Below are 20402 nucleotides of genomic sequence, written 5' to 3' on the forward strand. Positions count from 1 at the left end.
GTTCATGTCTTTTTTTTCTTCAGTCGAAAAGAAATTAAGGTTTTGAGGAAAACATTCCAGGATTTTTCTCCATATGGTGGACTTCAATGGGTTGAAGGTCCAAATTGCAGTTTCAATGCAGCTTCAAAGGGCTCTACACAATCCCAGCTGAGGAATAAGGGTATTATCTAGTGAAACTGTCTGTCATTTTCTAAAATAAAAAAAATAAATATCTATAGACTTTTTAATCACAAATGCTCGTCTTGCGCTAGCTCTTTCCAACATGTGTGAAGTTGTGGACGTGCATCGCAGAGCTAGTGCAAGATTAGCATTTGTGGTTAAAAAGTATATAAATTAGAATTTTTTTTGTTAGATAAGACCCTTATCCCTTGGCTGGGATTATGTAGGGCCCTTTGAAGCTGCATTAAAACTCTTAAAAGTCCACTATATGGAGAAAGATCCTGAAATGTTTTCTTCAAAAACCTTAATTTATTTTCGAATGAAGAATGAAAAACATGAACATCTTGGATGACATGGGGGTGGGTAAATTATCAGGAAATTTTAATTCTGGAGTGAGCTAATCCTTCAAGGTGTGGCATTTATTGTTTTACCAGGACATTCACAGAACTTGGTAAATTACACCATTTTGATAGGAATCCACTAAAGGATGCATGTTTTTGATCAAAAATGAAGAAAAAACATAGTATTGTGAAATATTATTAAAATTTGAAATACTTGTTCTTTTTTAGTATCTTGTAAAATATAATGTATTCCTTTAGGTGAACTATCCCTTTAAGATTGTATTGCTTATGCAATTCCTGTGTTTTATACACCCTTCTCAGTTTTCACAGTGGCAATGCAATTTCTTCCAGAAATAACAAACACTTGGCCTCTGATTTAACTTGAGTCACATTATCGGCTCAGACTTGTCAGAAGTGCGGTCTTCATTGCATCCATATAAAACCGGCGTATCTTGTTCAATCCAAGACTGTCTAATAATCCCTCTTACATTCCTCAGCTCTCCAAGTCAAACATGTCTGCCTCTCCGCAGCTTCGCTGAGGTGGCCTGGCTTCTTTGGGCCCTTTGTGTGTGTGGTCCTTACCAGGGAGGCAACCGCACGGCTTGAGCCCGTCCTCTGTGGCGGCCCGCGTGCTGCTTCTGGGACTCGCCGTGGCGCGCTCTCTCCTCCTGCCAGGCCACCCCTCCCTTCTCAATGAGAGACGTCGACACCAAATATTTACACAAGAAACTGCTGGAATGCAGGGCTGTTGTAACTGTACGCTGTTCAAAATCCTGTTGAAATAATAGCCAGAGGTGCTTTGACTCATCAGAGAACCTGAGCAGGGTTCCTTTGATGTGGCTATGAATGTCGTTCCGTTAAATCAGCCATATAACGTTCCTCTCTTTTGATTTGTTTAAAAGTGGTATCTGTTTGAGAGTCTATCCTGTGTTGCTGTTTAACAGTATATCTTACTTGTCACTTTATAGCTTTGTTTGATTTTGGTTTGATTTGATTTTTTAATACTGGGGTGATGCATTAGTTTGCTCTCACTTATTTACCTACACTGCTGTTTAAAAATTTGGGGTTAAGATTTTTGTAATGTTTTTGAAAGAAGTCTCTTATGCGCACTAATGCTGCATTTATTTGATTATTGAGAAATATTATTACATTTTAAAAGAACAGTTTTCTATTGTAATTTAATTTAAAATGTGTGGTTTTTTTTCCTGTGATGGCAAAGCTGAATTTTCAGCAGTCTTCTGTTTACTCTGTGTCACATGATGCTTCAGAACATTTCTTATTATCAATGTTGAAAACAGCTGGGCTTGTTATATTTTTATCAAACTCATGATATATTTTTTCAGGATTCTTTGATGGAAACAAAAAAAGGTGAAAAAACATAATTTATTTGAATTTTATTTTTTTTTCCTGTGATGGCAAAGCTGAATTTTCAGCAGTCTTCTGTTTACTCCAGTCTTCAGTGTCACATGATGCTTCAGAACATTTCTTATTATCAATGTTGAAAACAGCTGGGCTTGTTATATTTTTATCAAACTCATGATATATTTTTTCAGGATTCTTTGATGGAAACAAAAAAAGGTGAAAAAACATAATTTATTTGAATTTTAACATAAACAAATTAAATGGGAGTATATTAAACATCAAAAGAGATATATTGTGGATTGTGGAAGCTGAGAAACATATTCATGCCTACTGTATGCACATATTAATGTATACTAACTTATTAAGAAAGGCACAAAGAATAATGAATTAGACTGACTATCCAGCAAGCTGAAGAATAAAGGATGAAGCAGTATTTTTCATATATTTATATTTTGAATAAAAAAAATACAGTGCAATGGTGAAGCCATTATAATTGTTAACTTTATGAATTAAATCACACAGTTTGATTTCATGTTTGAATCAAATTGGCTAAATGGAAACAAGTTACAGTTTAAGCTCTTCCCACATTTGGTTCTATCTGAATAGAGCAACAGAAACAGATTTTGTCATTGCAGTATAGATAAAGAAACGGATAATGGTTTCACTGCACATTCCTATTACTGTGTATGGCAAATCCTTCAAGTTCCACAAGATAAACAATAAGAAACACACCATCTGCAAAAGCATCATGGAAATCATGAAAATATAAGGTTCTTGTGTGTTGTTGTTGGTTTCACGCTCTTCAGCTGTGCAGTGTGCTGAGAGAGAGTGCAAAGCTCTGATTGGCTGAGTTGATGCTGCTTTCAGTGTGAACAGAAAATTGTGTTACAAGAGGCCTGAATGAATAGACAGCTAGCAAGGCCAGACCAAATCTGGCTACATCTCTTGGTTTATTAAAAGGCATTTCTGCTTCTTGAAATCTGTCAGAGTCTGATATTACCTGAATCCATTTCTTCTTATCTATGTGAACCATTGCTAGGGTACAAAAGGGGCTCAGTGAAACAATTTATGTTATAACAAGATAATGCCTCTCTCATTGCATTCATCAATTTTCATGTGTTGGCTGTATCTCACCATGCCTTCCCACACAATACTTCATGTGTCAGTCTATTGTTCTGCTGTAAGTGATGACGGTGACCTTTGTTATCAGCCTATTATTTCTTTGTCTTTGTCCTGCCATCTTGTACCTTTGGGTCTGTCAGCTAAGCGTGAACTAAACCATTTAATCTCAGATAGTGTACAGCGTAGTTATGCTTGACATGTATCCAGCGAGGACTAACTAGAAATAAACTAAAGCTGAGGGGGAAAAAGAACAGTATCCATTAATTTTACAGAGATTTTCGTTAACCCTAAAACATAACGCAATGCAATGCAATGCAAAAAAAAATAATCAAAATACAGGTAAAACAGTGTGATGTACTGGAAAAAAAATTGTGGTAGAACAATTTTCATTCAGTGCTAGTAAATTTCACAGATAATGAAGAAATGGCAAGTAACACATCAAATTAAATGTGAAAGGCTGAATAGGATTTTCTTGTAAAATCATTTTACAGTGTAGATGCTCTTTTTAGATAGCAGAATCTATCTGTTTTCATTGTATTACCTGTGTTCTTGTGATCCAGAGCTAAAACTCCAAACTGATATGGAAATTTTAGTCAATGCCAATAACCTATCATTTTTTATATTTTGGAACTTGTAACCAATACATTGTCCAATCTACATTTTTGTGAGACTGATTGCAAAAACAGTTCAGATTTCTATGTGCTTCAAATTATACTAAACATTGCTTACTGTACATTTGAAAAGAAATTAGCTTTTAATTTTTAGACTTATACAACTGCAAAAACAAACTCTTTTTTAATGTAATCTTTTAACAGATGGGCCAACATTGAAATGTCTATAACAAGGAATAATTAGAAAAGGAATTTGACTGTACTATGCATAAAAAATTGCAAATTTTGTTTTATTTTATCAAATATTTTATTTGTGTTTAAAAATAGATAAGCCATCTAAAATAATGTGAGATCATATTGTGATTGTGGCTATAATTAATTGACTTTAATATATCATCACATTTTACTTATTGGACCGATAACGATAATATTATATTCTGATATTCATCGGCTGATACCGATATGGCTGCCAAATGTATCTATAGGCATTTTGTTAAACAGAAAATGTGCTTTTAAAAATAGTTAATTCAGACTGCCTACATTCCCTTCCTTCACTTAGGTCATCCGAAAAAATCCCAAACCTGGTATTTATGTCATTCTGAACAAATGGTGTTCTACATCAGAGTGCTCCTCATTTATTACACCCTCATTTGACACCCCCATTTTCAGAGGCCCACTTTTCCCCTCCAGCAGCTCTCACAGGACAGGACAGGAGCAGGGCAAACTCACCCTGCATCAACTTCAATGTAAGCCTTCTGCTTCAGTTATCTGTCAGAGAAACGTAAACACTAAGGAAAGCTTGCACGCACGTGGAGCACGCTAAACCAGCTCTGCTGTGAATGTTTATAAGTGCTTATTATAGCGGTTAATGCCCCTTTGTGATTTACAGTCTGTTCTAGAAATTGAATGTTTAACTTTGGCCAATAAAGCAGTGTGAATCAGCTCATGACTCACGTTTTCTGACTGAACATATATGAGCAAATGTGTTTAGAGTACTTTTGGTTTACACAGCTAAGACCACCATCACATAAAGAGATATTAAAATACTAAAAGGAGTGTAAATATTTCAGAAGCTTCATATTTGTTTTCTGTATTTTTCAAAAAGATTGTCAGAGCATAATGGAAACACATAGTATAGTTTTGACCCTGCAGTGATGAGCTGAGTTACATCTGTGTTTTTGAGTAAATAACTAAAAATGCTTTTTACAACAACATTTATTACAGGGCTTCAGCTGCTTTCAGAGTAGTACCTTTTCTAAAAATATTTTTGAACTACTGCAGCTTTAATTAGACAAAGTGTTACATTTTAATTTCTGACATTTAGCACACACAGCTTGAGAACAGAGAGAGTAAAATGTCTTCTCGTATGCAGTGTTATAATGTGCGATTCATTTTACTGAATCAGTTCATTTGGACATGAACCATTTAAAAAAAAAAAAAAGTTATTTACTGATGTCACGCTTTGTGTCGAGGAAGGCAAACGAAGACAAATATAAATTCCACAAGTAGTTTAATATTATCCAAGAAGGTAATTCATATAGACGAGTGGTAAACACAGCAAACCAAACTTAATGCCGGACAAAGACTAGAACCAAAGAGTGAGTTTAAATAAGGCAGGCAGCTGATGACAAACAGGTGATGGGAATCAACTGATGAGCACTAAAGAATCAATGAACTAAACTAGGACAGGAACAGAACCAAACACGGGCAAACAGAAAAAGGAAACACAAAAGACAAGACTCAAGTCCATAGTTGTGACATATCGCCCCCCTTCTGGAAGGTGCGACCTAACGCCGCAGAAAACAAAGGGTGGGATGGAGGGGGACTTCGGAGGAGGACAAAGAAGTGGAAGTGGGATGGTAAGAGGGGATGGCGAAGGGAGGAGCCAGGGAGGATCCAGAAGGGACCAGGGTGGCTTTGATGGCGGGAGGAGAGATTTAGGAGGCTGTAGGGACCAGGGGGAGCAGACGGACGAAGGAGCCAGGAAGACGACAGGACTCAGACCGCAGCCATGATAGTGGCCCACGGTGGAGCCGACGGAGGGAGGAGCCATGGTTGAGGAAATGCCGATGACTCCACGGGACCGATTGACAGTGGCGGAGCAGGTGGTGGTGGAGCCCGAGGCGGAGACAGAGAGCCAACGAGCAAGGGTGAAGCCAAGGATCCAGAGGGCCAAGGCGGAGCAGGTGGCTTCGGCGACTGAGGCGCAGGCAGAAATCCAGAAGGCTGTGGCAGAGCCAGAGCGACAGAGGACTGAGGTGGAGCTGAAGGGAAGGAGGAGCCCAACAGAGCCAGAGAGATGGAGGGATGAGGCGAAGCCGGAGGAGAGTAGTCCCGAGGCGGAGGTAGGGGGACGACTGACCAAGACGGAGCCGGAGGGACGAGGGAGCCCGGTGGAGCTGGTGGACTGACGGGATCTGGTGGAGCTGGAAGCCATGGTGGAGCCACTGGGTCGCAGGACTAAGGCGGAGTCTGGGCCTCAAAGGCTGGAGGCGGAGTCAAGGGATCCTCCAGACTCAACGCCAATGGAGCTGGAGATGGGCAGTACCGTGGCGAGCCCACACCACAGATGGTGAGCTGAGGGGTTGACAGAATCCAGCAGAAATGGCGTTGAGGAAGGGAACAGATCAATGAGAGGAGGCAGGAGAGGGAGGTTGGGTGGGATATATTGCCAATCAGACAGTTCAGATGAAGGTTGAGTGATGAGTATATCCGTATCCAAGTCGATTAACATTCCCGAGTCCAGTGTAAGCTCACCCTCAGCAGTGGTGCAGTGGGTGGAGCTTTCCTTCACCCCCCGCGATCTCCACAGCTATTCCTACTGTCGCTTGTGCTGTCGGCTCTCGCACCTGGTCAGACTTTTCGGGCTCTGGCTCCGGGGCGATCATCCGCTCTGTCACTCCTGATGGCGATGGATCAATGACTGCTTCAGGCTCTGGCTCTCCATCTGCAGTGGGCTCGGGCAGCTCCGCGCGGTAAAATGCTTGGCTGGCCGGGTGATGCTTGGCTGGGCTCTGGGTCGGGCTTTGTTCTGGATCGGGGCCGGACACTCTCCAGACACCGGACGATCGCGTCCCTCCAGCTCAGTCCTGTGGTGTCTGGGAGCTCAACGGGGCAATGGAAATTTGCCCCGATCCAGAAAAGAGACTTTAATGTCTCGTTGTCATAGGGACTGGTGACAGCAAGACGACAAAACTTGAGGGTGTATGAAAGCAAGTCATGGCTATTCCGAGCCACGGCAGTGAATCTAGTGGCGTACTCCATTAAACAAAAAACAGAGAAAAAAACGGAAAATAAACGGGGTAGATCACGGCGCGTTACTCTTTGTTGGTCCGGTATTGTCACACTTTGTGTCAAGGAAGGCACACGAAGACAGAAAAAAATTAAATTAAAGTAGTTTAATAGTATCCAAGTAGAAGATAATCCGTATAGACGGGGGTAAACACACAGCAAACCAAACTTAATACCAGACAAAGACTAGAACAAAAGAGTGAGTTTAAATAAGGCAGGCAGCTGATGACAAGCAGGTGATGGGAATCAACTGATGAGCACTAATGAATCAATGAACTAAACTAGGACAGGAACAGAACCAAATATGGGCAAACAGGAAAAGGAAACACAAGACAACACTCAAGTCCATAATTGTGACATTCCTGCAATGCATTTTAGATATTTTTTAATAGCAGAGTATTTTGATAAATTTTGCTGTTTATAACTATATTTTCAACCTGGTTATATAAATAATGGTGTATTTTATTTATCCGTTCAGGTTTTACGTTGCCAGCCTAATTAATATTGTTGATTCATTCAAAGACACATTCTCAAGAAACATTATGTTTCATTCCTTTATTTTTATGCCATAAAAATATGACAATACATACTGTAAAAGCCTCATTCAAATGCCTCATTCATTCATTCATGACTGGTTAAATTATAAATTTCATACACAAGAAGTGCTTGTAATACAAAGTTTCAGACATCAGTTAGAGTAGTACAAGCTAGAGCTATTTGTACATCTCACCATAATCACTGTATTGCATTTCATTATGTGTTTCACCACACAATAAAAATGGTCATAAAACTGCATATTTTTTGCTCAGCTTAGGCTTCTGAATAATATAGAGTTGTTTTTGTACCTTCCTCAAGTATGAGCTGCATATTCATACTAGACATGTGCCGGTATTTGATAATGCGATAAATCACGATAATGAATATGCACAAGATATTGTTTGAAAATGTTTTAAATCATTATTGTTCGGTCACAATTTACATTAAGGCTCTATTAGTTAACATTAGTTCATTCATTAGTTAACATAAACTGCCAATGAAAAATTCTTCTGAACATTCATTAATCTTAGTTAATTTCAACATTTAATAACATGTTGTTAAAATCAAAAGTTGCTACTGTCTTATTTAACGAACCCAAGCTAACATGAACTAACAGGTGTATTTTTAAACAAAGATTAATAACTTCTGTAGCAAATGTAACTGTTGCTCATTGTTAATGTTAATGCATTAACCAAAGTTAACAAATGAGATATTATTGTAAAGTGTTACTTATTGGTCTTTATAATTCTTTTGCACTTTAATCTGTGTGAATTGTTTTACTTTATACATTTTTGTGTATTGCTTTATTGTATTTAAATGCTCATTTATTCTTATTATAAGAAAACCTGTTAAGCCTGTTATACTTTAAATTATTATGACAACACTTTTTTTGCAACTAAATTTCAATGTTGTGGTAATACCGTATACAGTGATAAAAGCATTAGCAATTAATCGCAACATGAAATTTGATACCGTCACATGCCTAATTCATACTATACCACACTATATGAGCCATAAAGCCTGTTGTATTCAATTTGATACAAAACATAAAACCTTTCTTTTATATTTTGTCTAAAAGGTCAACAAAAATATGTCAGGCTTTACAGGGTAAAAGCAGCTTCCCCAACACTGCACCTGTCTCCACTTTTTAACAATAAGTCCCTGGTACAGTATGTTTGGGATTCCCTGTAGACTGAAAAATTACGCCTGAAACACTGTACAGAAAATAGAGACCACAGCTAGTTGTCAGAAGCAGAACCAATAGGCTTTCCGCAGCCTCCGGACAGTTTGAGGCCAGCAGAGGACCAGAACACAGAATCTGTTCCTGAACCAGACTGCATGTCCTGGGGAGGCTCAGCAGGAGCTCGGTTATAATTTGCCTCAAAGTGCTGGAAGCTGTCTCAGTGGAGCTCCGGTTGAACCTCTCACAGTCATGTCATCAGAGCAGAGAAGCAACTTAGTCTGTGAGGACCAGACTGTGAATGTCACTGGCTGTGTCTAAACATGGCACAAGTACAGCTGACACGGGGCCAGGACATGGTCAGGAAGACACAAGGGGCTTAAGGTGCAGAACTAGATACTAAGCAGGAGAGAGACCAGAATATAATGCTTTGCCCTTTCTTTGGACTCCTCTCAGTTCCTTAGAGCTACCCCTCAAGAACTGGGTCATGAAGGAGAACAAAGAGAGTTAATAGCTCATAGAAAACCCTCTGGTTGCAAGCAGGACCTGAAAGAAATTAAACCACTTAGGAGCTAGTATTTTAGCTAGTTTATTTTGTATTTTTTTGGTCAGTGTCAGGCAAAGTCCATGTCTATTTTTAACAATTGCTGTGGTTGTGCCTGCATTTTTATTATTATTTATTTTTATTTATTTTTTTAAATCTACATTTGGGGATCAATATACTGATCTAAACTGGTTTTTGCTGAAATAGATTGTGTGTGTGTTTAAGTGCAACATTTTCATGTTGAGTATTGTAAATGATGTGCTGTATTTAAGTAAACACATTCACTTTTTCCCTATCAGTTTTGATAATATTTGTGTCTTGAAGAGAAATGAATACATTTATATTAATTTAGAAGGATGCATGTAACAAGCTCAATTTGCATATTTGTCTATGTTTTTCCCATCATTTTGTTGTTTGTTTGCTCAGCGTCTTGAAATGGGGCATCAGGCTCATTGAATATTTATGCTTCTTAAGTGTTAATAATTGACACCGCTGGCATATTTCCTTAGGAAGAGCTCATACACCCAGAACGGAGAATTATTTATCACTGGTTCTTGGCTACTGGGACAAAACAAGACTAACAAAGACAAAAAAATGTATATGCAATTATAAAAAAAAATAAAATGTGTGTGGTGCACTGTAAAACCGAACAGTGAAATTAATTAAATGAAATGAGTTAACTTCACTCAAATAATAATGAAAGTTAATTGGACTTAATTGAAATAAGTTCTGTAAATTTAAAATGTTGTTGTAGTAAGGTGAACTTAAAATTATTGCGTTTTCTAGTTCCCAGCATGCTTTGCATCAGACAACAAGGAAAATAAATGTAGAAATTAAGTTTTAATTTGTGTGTTTTTACACAAGATTAACATAGAGAGACATAAGTTAGTACTTAAATGTTGTGTTATGTTAGGATTTACATAGGTTTCTGTTATGTTGGTTTTGTAGTGTTACCGTTGTGGTGAAGAGTAGAGCCTGCAGTTAGGTTGAGGATGGACAGCAAAAATTAAAGACTTTTTATACTGCATGCTGTTTGACTATTTACATGCAAGAATTGTGAGTCTGTAAGATAACTACATTAGTACGTGCCAGTGTGCCGTTGCTCTATCTAGCACTTAACTATAAAGATCTGAATGAATGTGCTGTTAATGGAAGCAAGTTATATATAATTATCGTTGTGATGAGTGGGGTGGGATCATGGAAGGGAGGCTTGGCTTGGCTCCCATGGCTCTCAGCCCCGCCCCGCTTGTCATAAAAATGTTAAGCTCTACTAACTTAAAAAAAATTGAGTTTGTTTACTCAAATATTTTGAGGCAATAAGTTTCCACAAATGTTTTGAGTATTCTTAACTTATCAGGTTTTACAGTGTGGGGGTGAGGTGGCAGGGTGTAGTAGTGTTTCTTTAAAAGATCTGTATTTTAATTTATCTTAATTTCTGCATTTATATGTTTAATTTATACTTTAATCTATATGAATTATTGAAATATGGTCTGAGGACAGTAGTGAATGATAATGTAATCATTTTGGTTAAACAAAATGAAATTAAATGGTACATTTGTGTTAAAGGAAGTCTACCCAAAACTAAAAATTCTTCATTTACTAACCCTAATGTCATTGCAAACCTGTTTCTTTCTTCTGTGGAGCACAAAAGACGATTTTTTGAAGAATGTTGATAACCAAATATTTTTTGGTTCCCATTGTATACACAAAAATATAATGGAAGCCAATGGGAACCAAAACTATTTGGGGGCAGTCGTGGACTGAATCGGAGTCTCAGGTCCGGCAGGAATTGTAGGAGGGAGGAGTGAATAACCAGAGCTCTCTCCACCCTCACCCTGTGTGTGTTCACTGCTGTGTGTGTGCACTTGGATGGGTTAAATGCAGAGCACAAATTCTGAGTATGGGACTCCATACTTGGCCACACGTCACTTCACTTCACAACTATTTGATTATCAACATTTCTTCAAAATATCTTCTTTTATGTTCCACAGATGAAAGTCATACAGGTTTGGAATAACATGAGAATGAGTAAATGAAGAATTTTCAGTTTTGGGGCATACTATACTTTAAAAATATTGTAGTAATAACTCATGATTAAATTCAAAGTGAATTTAATGTGAAAACATTGCTATTATTTTAGGGGGAAAATGGCAGGTTATAGCATTTTATCCCATGTTTCATGAATCGGTGTGATTTATTTATTTATTTATTTATTCATTTTTATTTTACAGAACTCCCACACCCACATTTAAGAGTTAAATGGCATCATCTGTGGCCTTGGCACAAATTTAATTTTCAGCTCTCTCTTTTCTATTTCTCCTTTTCTCTCGGCAGACAAAAGTAGTTTCGGGATGCATTAGCCCTCGCTGCATCTGTCTTCCTCCGACAGCTCAAGAGTGAAAACAAAAGAAAGAATGAAAGAGCAGATGATATAAGACAAGCCAAAAAGCAAGTGAAGTCATTCTTTTCTTTTGCCTCCAGCTTTTAGTTAGAAAAGCCTTTATTCCCCAAATTCTGTCATGATGCATTATGCATGAGCTAAACTCCCCTCTCCTGCAGACGCTTCTTGCCTCCTTTCACTTTTTTTCCCTGTGTATACCGTTCTTCTTTTTGGCTCTCTGTATGTATCCTCCTCCTCTCTATCTCTTTCTCTTTCTCCCTTTGTGTCTTCTCTTTCTCTCTCTCCATCCTTGGTCTCTCTCGTTCTATCCCTCCCTCTCTCGCTTCTCTCTCTGCCCTCTCTTGTGTTGCCTTGTTGAAACACGAATGGCTTGGTACAAGTCATTTCCTCCCTGTGCGCTAACATGATTACTCTGTTTTTGTACTGTGTTTCTGTATGACAAATTTGTTTATGGGAAGAAAAGGCGAAAGAGAGAAAAAAACCCATCATCTAATGACCCCGCCGAACTGGCCTGCAGCACAAAAAGGCTCAAAGCATCCAGCTACTTGCAACAAAAGTCAATCTCTTTAATTACACTGTTCTAGTCAAGGCTTTGAAAATTATGCACGTCATCTGCAACTAATGTGCCTCACACCGAGATGAACGCGAGGGGAGCTGAATATTAAACCGGTGAAGTGGAAACTGATGATGAGCTTCAGAAAACATACTCAAGCAGAAACATAAAACAGAGTAATGGATTTAAAATCACTATTGCATTCTCAAAAGCTTACTTAATATTCCAAGCCTTATGAAGTGAACTTAAATTTGCAATCTGCAAGTGTAGATAATGTTACACAAAATTGTTCCTTTGCTACATTGAAGCAAGTCAACCAATGCCTGCAAATAAACATAATTCTTGTTCATATTTCTTGTTCACGTTGGATTTTACAATTACAATTTACAAAATGTTTTTGTTTTGTTTTGTTTAAATATAATATACATTTTCTTTGGTGAGCAAAACTGTGTAATATATCATTTTTTATTTTTTAGAAAATACGTCTGATTTTTTTAAAGTGTCCCAATGGCAAATTAATGCTTTAAGCATAAATTGACGTTTATATTTATATTTTAAATTATACTATATTGTAAGTATCTATCTATCTATCTATCTATCTATCTATCATCTTTCTTTCTTTCTATTTATGCATCAACCTGCCCTAGGACTACAGATGAATATTAGCCATGGCTAAATCTGGCTCCATTTATATTGATTTCATTTATTATTAATGTGCATTGTCCCTGATTAAGTATAAATACATAAATAAAAATGAAATTAAAATATTTAGTTATTATTGATATAGTATGTTTAGTGTTTAATTGTTGTTAATTTAAATAAATATATTTTTAATATTATTACAGTTTTTCTCAGTTGATTTGGCACAGTACATTTCTCATATCATAATAAAACATTTTAAAAACTACCTGTTCAACCTCCACATCATCTAGCCACTTGTGCACATCATAAAAGCAGTTTCTCATTCTTTTGAACGTGTAAATTTGTACTTTTGAAATGGATATATGGCATACATAAGAAGTGCAGCCTCCTGCATTTCATAGTAACTGTCATCCAAACTGTTGCCATAGTTTATATCAGGTAATACTAACAGAGTGCACTGTTATATTGACAACATGACTAAGCATTTTGAACAATCTGGCATTGTTCTTGCATCTTGAACTAAGCATCTTGTTTGGGAGCAATCACACAAGGACTTTTCATTCTGATGGCACTGATATGTTCATTGACATAAATACTTTCTTTTGAGAGATGAACTAAAGATTTTGAGGAAGTTATAGGCTTTTGAAGGTAATCCATTTTGTGGAGCTGTTTGTACGAATTGTTTTGAGAAATGCACATACTTCTTTGCAAATATTAAGGATGATTCGAGAAATGCAGCAAAGCAACTGAGAAAAACTGTAATGTAATGCTTCATGTTACAGTAGTCCACTTGCATTTTACATTATACAGTAAATATACTTTATACAAAATACACACACACATATACATATACAGGAAAATGCATTTGTGTGTGTTCAATCTATGTCATCAAAATCGTAGCCATAGTTTACATCAGGAAATACCGACAGAGTACACTGTTATATTGACAACATGGCTAAGCATTTTGAATTTCTTGTTTGTGATCAATGACACAAGGACTTGTCATTCTGATGGCACTGATATGTTCATGACATAAATACTTACTTTTGAGAGATGATCTGAGGATTATGAGCAAGTTACATGCTATTGCAAGTAATCCATTGTGTGGTGCTATTTGTACAAATTGTTTTGAGAAACTGAAATTAGGATGTGTGGTGAATAAGCTTTATCACTTAGTTCAACGCTAATATTTCTCTAAAGCACATTCATACACAGGATCCTGGCTAGATTGAATAGAGCATTGAGAAAATGTATTGAATTCTGCAGAGCCCCAGCAGTTTGAATGTTGTCTGAGCTATATTCATACTGGCAATAGTGGATTTGCACTTTAATGAAGAGAATGGAAGAGAGGGGGGTGCAGGAGGAGTGAGAACAGATAATGAAGGTCAGGTGTGTGTGTGTGTGTGTGTGTGTGTGTGTGTGCGCAGAGGGGGCATGCCCCAGGGATCCTTAAGAATACGCTTTGCAGGTAAAATCACATGCATAAAGCAGGTAAGACTGGTTATATGGCTCAGTCAGACCTGCCAAAGACTGAAATATTAAATATAGGAAGTAATGCATAATTCCTGCAGGAGATTTTATAACAAACCAGTCACAATGCCAAGCCTTGTCAGGCCTTCATACCAGGTGTAATAATAAAAACATTAGCATTTTCAGGTGTGGACTGACATTTCTGAATCTGCTGTCATAATGGATAGTGAAGCGTTAGTTTATCTTGAAACTTGGATGTGTGTTGGGTTTTGGTGGCATGATATACATTCTATTCAATTATACATTCCCAATACAATGATTTGAATACACCTCCGATGAATATGTTTTTAATTTCTGAATTAAAAATAAGTAGATATAAAATATATAATTAAAAAAAATATAAAAAGCATAAAAACATCATCGAGAAGACCCCTGTGGGCCCTCATGACTGTGTGTCAAGGTAAGTAAGTGTCTAAAAATATCAGATAATTGACCTTTTTATGACAAGACATGGTTAGTTCAGGTTGTATGTCTGTGGTCTGACTCCCAAAAACGTTATGATATTTATGAAACAATAATGTACGATAAATAAACAAATGAACAAACAAACGTTTTTTTTTAAAGAATGATGTGTGACAATTTAAGAATCAATACAATTAATTTCCTGAAAATGGTATCGTTTTTTTAATCACATACATTTCTAAGAACATCACATGTGTTTTGAACTCTTTTTTTATTATTGTGACACTCTTATATGTAATAGAGCCAAGCCCCTTCTTTGATCTTACTATAAAGCAGATAATTAGCTATTCAGATTAGCTATTAATTAGCTATTCTGAATCATTCTGTCTGCTACTTTACATTCATATGTATACTGTAACTCAACTAAAAATCAATCTGTTGAATAATCACAGTCCATGAGCCAGTATTACATTAAGGGCCCTATCATACACCCGGCGCAATGCGGCGCAAGTGTTTTTGCTAGTTCAGCCCGAAGCAGTTCTCATTTTCCCGTCCTGCGCCGCGTGTTTAAATAGCAAATGCATTTGCGCGCCCATGGGCGTGCTGGTCTAAAAAGAGGTGTGTTCAGGCGCATTGTTGGCGCTTTGCTATTTTGAGGAACTGAAAATAGACTGCGCCATAGACCAACTCAAACCTGGTCTAAAGTCTGGCGCAATATTTTTTCTTTGTTATTTAAAGAGCGCGTTAGTAATATGCACCTATAGGCGGCTGCACAACACGCGTACACTTTGCTTATTACACACACAGGGACGCGCAGCAGCACACAAACATTTTTAAAAATGAAAAATGACATTCCGCCATGTAAATAGCGTACCAGCCATGGCGCGAGCGCAACTGGCTTTTAAAGAGGATGGGAGATGAGACTCTGATTGGTTTATTGCACGTTACGCCCAAAAAACACCCATTACTCATTAAGAGAACAGGGACAACCCGTTTAGACCATGCACCTGGGCGCGCCGACCATTTTGCCGTTGTTAAACTAGCAAAAGTGGATTCGGACACGCCCTGAGTGCACCTGCGCTGTGCGCTTTAGACCATGCACTTAGATCGTTAAAATAGGGCCCTAAATATTGATGATAGAAGGTGTGTGTGTGTGTGCATACAGTACATATGCTCCCAGCTGCTCCCTGTTTGCATTCTGAATCCAAATCCAGCTGATTCATCACTTGTAATTTGAGTTGCACTAAGTGAACCATTTCCTGTTCACTGGGACCGCTGAGGTTTGAATCTGTTCATATGGGCATTAGCAGCTCTGGGTTCATTCCAGTTAAGTCCACCATGGTGCCAAAAGAACACAAGAAGAACATGGAGCAGCTGAGAGACAAATGGCCACAGGTGAAAGACACGACAAGACTGTAAATGTGACAAACAAATGTGGTCATGGAGATCACGTGTGATCTACACACAGTAGATTCATCATTCATTAGCAGCTGGATCTTCCAGACTATCTGCTCTGAAAGAACATTAACAAATGCTACTCACTCAACCTCTTGCTTGTATATTGTATGTAAACTTTATGTACTACCCTGTGAGCGGTTTGGTAATTTAATGAATAAATAAGGAACATTTTGGGAATGGCCGGGTATTTTTAGTGGAATAGTGTTATATCTTGCATTATGAGGCACGCAACTAAAATATTTAACTTTCAACACCTTGCAGGTGTTTAAACCCAATGCGTCCCTTGAGTGAGATAGAAATGTCTAATGGTTTGTTTGGTTTGGAGTCTTGTCTGGACTATTCTTAGCCTTGTCTGGGGAACCTCTCAAGAACTTTCTGGTGTTACACATGTGTGGCGCTTTCTTAATCCCCCAGTTTTATTAGTGTGTGGTGTTTTGGTTGAGCTAATGACCTCACAAATATTCGACAGGTCTGATGTAGTTTTTTCTGATGTAGAGTTTCCGAAAGGAGTGCAAACAGCCGTGGGATTGTTTGGGAGGTTGCTAGACGAACAGCTACAACACTGTCGTTCCCGTTATTGTTTCTGTAGAAAGTGTACAGTACAGAAGTTCTCCTGTCAGATCATATTAGTCTGGATGATCAATTAAAAAATGAGACTTAACATGTTTGAAAGTGTTATTCTAGATATTACTCAGAGGAAAAAGATGAGCTTCCACAAACATCATCAGCCGTTTGTCTGCATTTTGGTTTTTATTCAACATTGATGATGCTTCTTCAACTATGAACACTTTTGGCCACTTTTGGACTTTCAGAAAATACACTGTTTAAAAACACTTTTCAGACTTTTCTCGCTAGTTTATTCATTTAGTACACTAATAATATGGACATACTGTACATCACAGGATAATTCTCTCATGATCATTCCCCACACTGTTTGAAGTTTATTTACTTTTGTTGATTTTTATTTTTTTATTTTTTGCAGAAAGTATATACATCGAAAGACAAAATTGCACTGAATTATTTCCATCATATCTCAAATTCTCTGGTAGAAGGAAATTACATTTTAATATTTTTAATTATAAAATGTTTTATATATGGCTTCTTCTGTCTTTAAGACCCAAATCCATGAATAATATTTTAATACCTTTTGCCTAAGTTGACATTATTACAGTTTGATTGGACATGATACACGATCCAAATATTCTGTTCAGAATAATATTCTGTGTTATTTTAATAGTATCTATATAGTATAATAATAATAATAATAATAATAACAACAATAATGATATTAATAATAAGCCTTTATTTTCTATATTTTCATTTTAATATTTGTTTCGGTTTTGTTTTTTATATTTCTTAATATTATTATATTAATTTCAGTTAGTTGACAAAGTTTTTTTTGTTTTGATTTTATCCAATTTTGTATTTTATTTTATTTGCTTTATTTCAATTATTGAAAAATGATTTTTAACAGTTCACTAGTTAATGGTGATCAACACTAGTTTTAACAACACTTTTTTTTTAATAGTTTGTTCTATTTTATTTCAAGCTCTATACCAACAATATTTTCTCATTGGTAAACAATTACACTAACTTTTGAGCAGAATTGTTTATTGTTGTGGAAATACGTAACTCTGCTACTGTGGGACAGTCATAATTTAAAAAAGTATATTCATTCATTATTAAACACCATTATATTGCAAGGTTTTATCATTATTTTAATGTTTGTGTAGATCGTCATAGTTGTCATGATTCATATTTATTATATTATTTTGGACTTAATTAGTCTAAGACAGAAAGTCTGGTTCTGGGTCAAGGGTAAATATCTGTACATAAAAGCTGTTTGAAATTAAGCAAAAATTACGTATGAAAGCATGTGAAAGGTTGGAGATGGGTGTCCTGTTTTATAAACGTTAAAACTAATTCTGGAGAGACCTGTGTTAAAACAAAGAATTATGCTTGATTCAGCAGTGCAGTGCTCATGTATACAATACAAACTCATACACACTGATCTCAGACCAGCTGGTTGTATCTCAGAAAAGACACATTTACAGGAAATATACAAAACTGGCCCCAAATCTGTATAAATGAAGAATGTCTGGCAACGCCCATGTTTCAGCTGCAGCCATTAATGACTGCTGTGCTCAGAGTGATGCCCTGCTGGTCTAGTCCTGCTCAGCCTAATGGACTGGCCCTGACCTGGTTTCTCCAGACCCATATTCTTCTGGGAAAATGCTTCATCTGGCAGGGCCCAATCCTCCGCAGCTGCAGCCAGCTCATGAGCACGAGTGTGTGTGTGTGTGTGTGTGTGTGTGTGTGTGCGCCAACAGCCGTTAGCACGAGTTGAAATAAGAACATCCTTCAGGGGATTTCCTTGGATACGTGTGATGGAAAGAAGCTGTAAAACAAGTTTGCTCTTAAAACAAGTTTCTGCGTTTTACACTGTTGCATCGTCTTCATATTGTGTGACATTGCCATAAAAACATTACTATAAAGCCATAAACTGAAAAATTAGATTATGAACTAACAATGAACAATAGTATATATTTAAAAATTAACATTAATCTAGCGTAGCGTTTGTTCTGGCAGGTCACGTTAGTCAAGCTCGCATCAGGGGTGTTATCGCTGCTCTCCCTGCTCTCATCCATGCTAGGCTGCATGGATGCGCAGGGAGTTCTTGCCCAGAGCAGAACCATACCGCCAAGCCAAACTGTATGCTAATTGTCAATCATCTTTGATGATAGTGGTCCTGACAGAATTATTATTTAAGCAAAACAACGTTCATTTATTGTACCTGTTAATATATAAACCTTATTGTGTTGCCAAACTTAAAAAATATACTCTCATCAGAAAATAAATGAAACATACAGCAGTTCCTGATCCATCAGTCTTGCTCTCAGTTTTGAATTTTAGATGTAAGTCTGGCTGGAAATGTTTCTGGGCTTTGGAGCAGGTGTCGGTGTGTTCCCCTGGTGCCGTGAGAGCAGTTACTCGGCTAAGTGTTTGATCAGGGATGTGTTCCTGTTAAGCTAGTGTCTTTGCTTTCTTCCTGCTATATTTAAGTGTGTGCTGGTTGGTGGAGTGTGTGACACAGGGGCTCACAGCAGATCATGATGGCTTTGATCAGGAGAGCACTGGATGAATCATCCTTTCTGACAGTGGAGGACTTAAGAGAAGATGCGTTATGCGAAGCCCTGCCCTTTTTCAATACCTCAATCAAATCAAATACAAAAATCATGGAAAATAATAAACAAAAAATAAAACAAGAAAATGTTTTAACTTTTGTTAAACTAAATAAATTTCCTGTAAAAAAAATGTTTTTACCTGGATTTACTGTAGTTAAAAACATTTATTGCAGTATTTCTCAACCTTTTTGACTACAAGGCCTTTCATTGTTCAAAACAATATTTGAAGGCCCCATGACTTTTCCAGATGTTTGTGATTTACTGGATAAGGATCATTTTAAAAAAAATATTTATTAAAAAAATTTACCCGATAAAATGTTTAAGACAATACTAATTTGTTATAAAAATGCCCATGGAGTTATAATATTAACATTATAAATTTACTTAGTTTTTCAAGGTCTAGAAATCCCACTTTTAAAATTAGGCTACCCTATGTAACCAGACACATCTTTTTCCCTTGGACGTTTTCTGAGGCCCCCTAGAAGGCCCTGATTTTGCATTTGAGAGCCACTGATTTAACATGACTGAAACAACAGGTTACACCAACAAAAGACATAAATGTAAGTCATTTTGGTCACAGTATATTCTAAGGTCCAGTTCTCACTATTAACTAACTATTAACTCTGACTTTTGCCTCAATAATCTCCTAATTACTGCTTATTAATAGTTAGTAAGGTAGTTGTTAAGTAGGTATTGGGTAGGATTAGGGATGTAGAATATGGTCATGCAGAATATGTGCTTTATAAGTACTAATAAACATCCAATATGTTAAAGTGCCCCTATTATGGGTAATGAAAGGTTCATATTTTGGTTTTGGGAGTCCCCAACAAAAGGTTGACATGCATTCAAGGTCAAAAAACACTTTCAGTGTCTTAGGAGTTTCGAAGTCGTCATAGGATTGGTTGAATTCTACAGGATTTCCGGGAGACATGTGTGTCACGTTCTTTAATGTTCCGCCTGGAAACAAAGAAGGCGTGACGCCAAACCCCCTCACGAAAGAAGAAAGCTGTCGTGTTTACAACTGTGATGACCAGCGCTTATCAGGATCAACTAGTATGTGAAAATATTAAAGTTCACGGCGTAG

At 37.1% G+C, this 20402-nt stretch overlaps 1 long non-coding RNA gene across 1 annotated transcript; it reads left to right on the forward strand.

The window, feature by feature from the left end:
• Positions 1 to 262: 262 nt before the first annotated feature.
• LOC107720236 (uncharacterized) lies at positions 263 to 18722 on the forward strand. The gene is made up of 3 exons (XR_001637596.1): positions 263 to 324; positions 6284 to 6289; positions 18703 to 18722. It is a non-coding gene; the product is annotated as an uncharacterized LOC107720236 (long non-coding RNA).
• Positions 18723 to 20402: the final 1680 nt, after the last annotated feature.

This window comes from Sinocyclocheilus rhinocerous, unplaced genomic scaffold (assembly GCF_001515625.1).
Source record: "Sinocyclocheilus rhinocerous isolate Xijiao unplaced genomic scaffold, SAMN03320098_v1.1 scaffold62, whole genome shotgun sequence".
In the NCBI taxonomy this organism is placed as follows: domain Eukaryota; kingdom Metazoa; phylum Chordata; class Actinopteri; order Cypriniformes; family Cyprinidae; genus Sinocyclocheilus; species Sinocyclocheilus rhinocerous.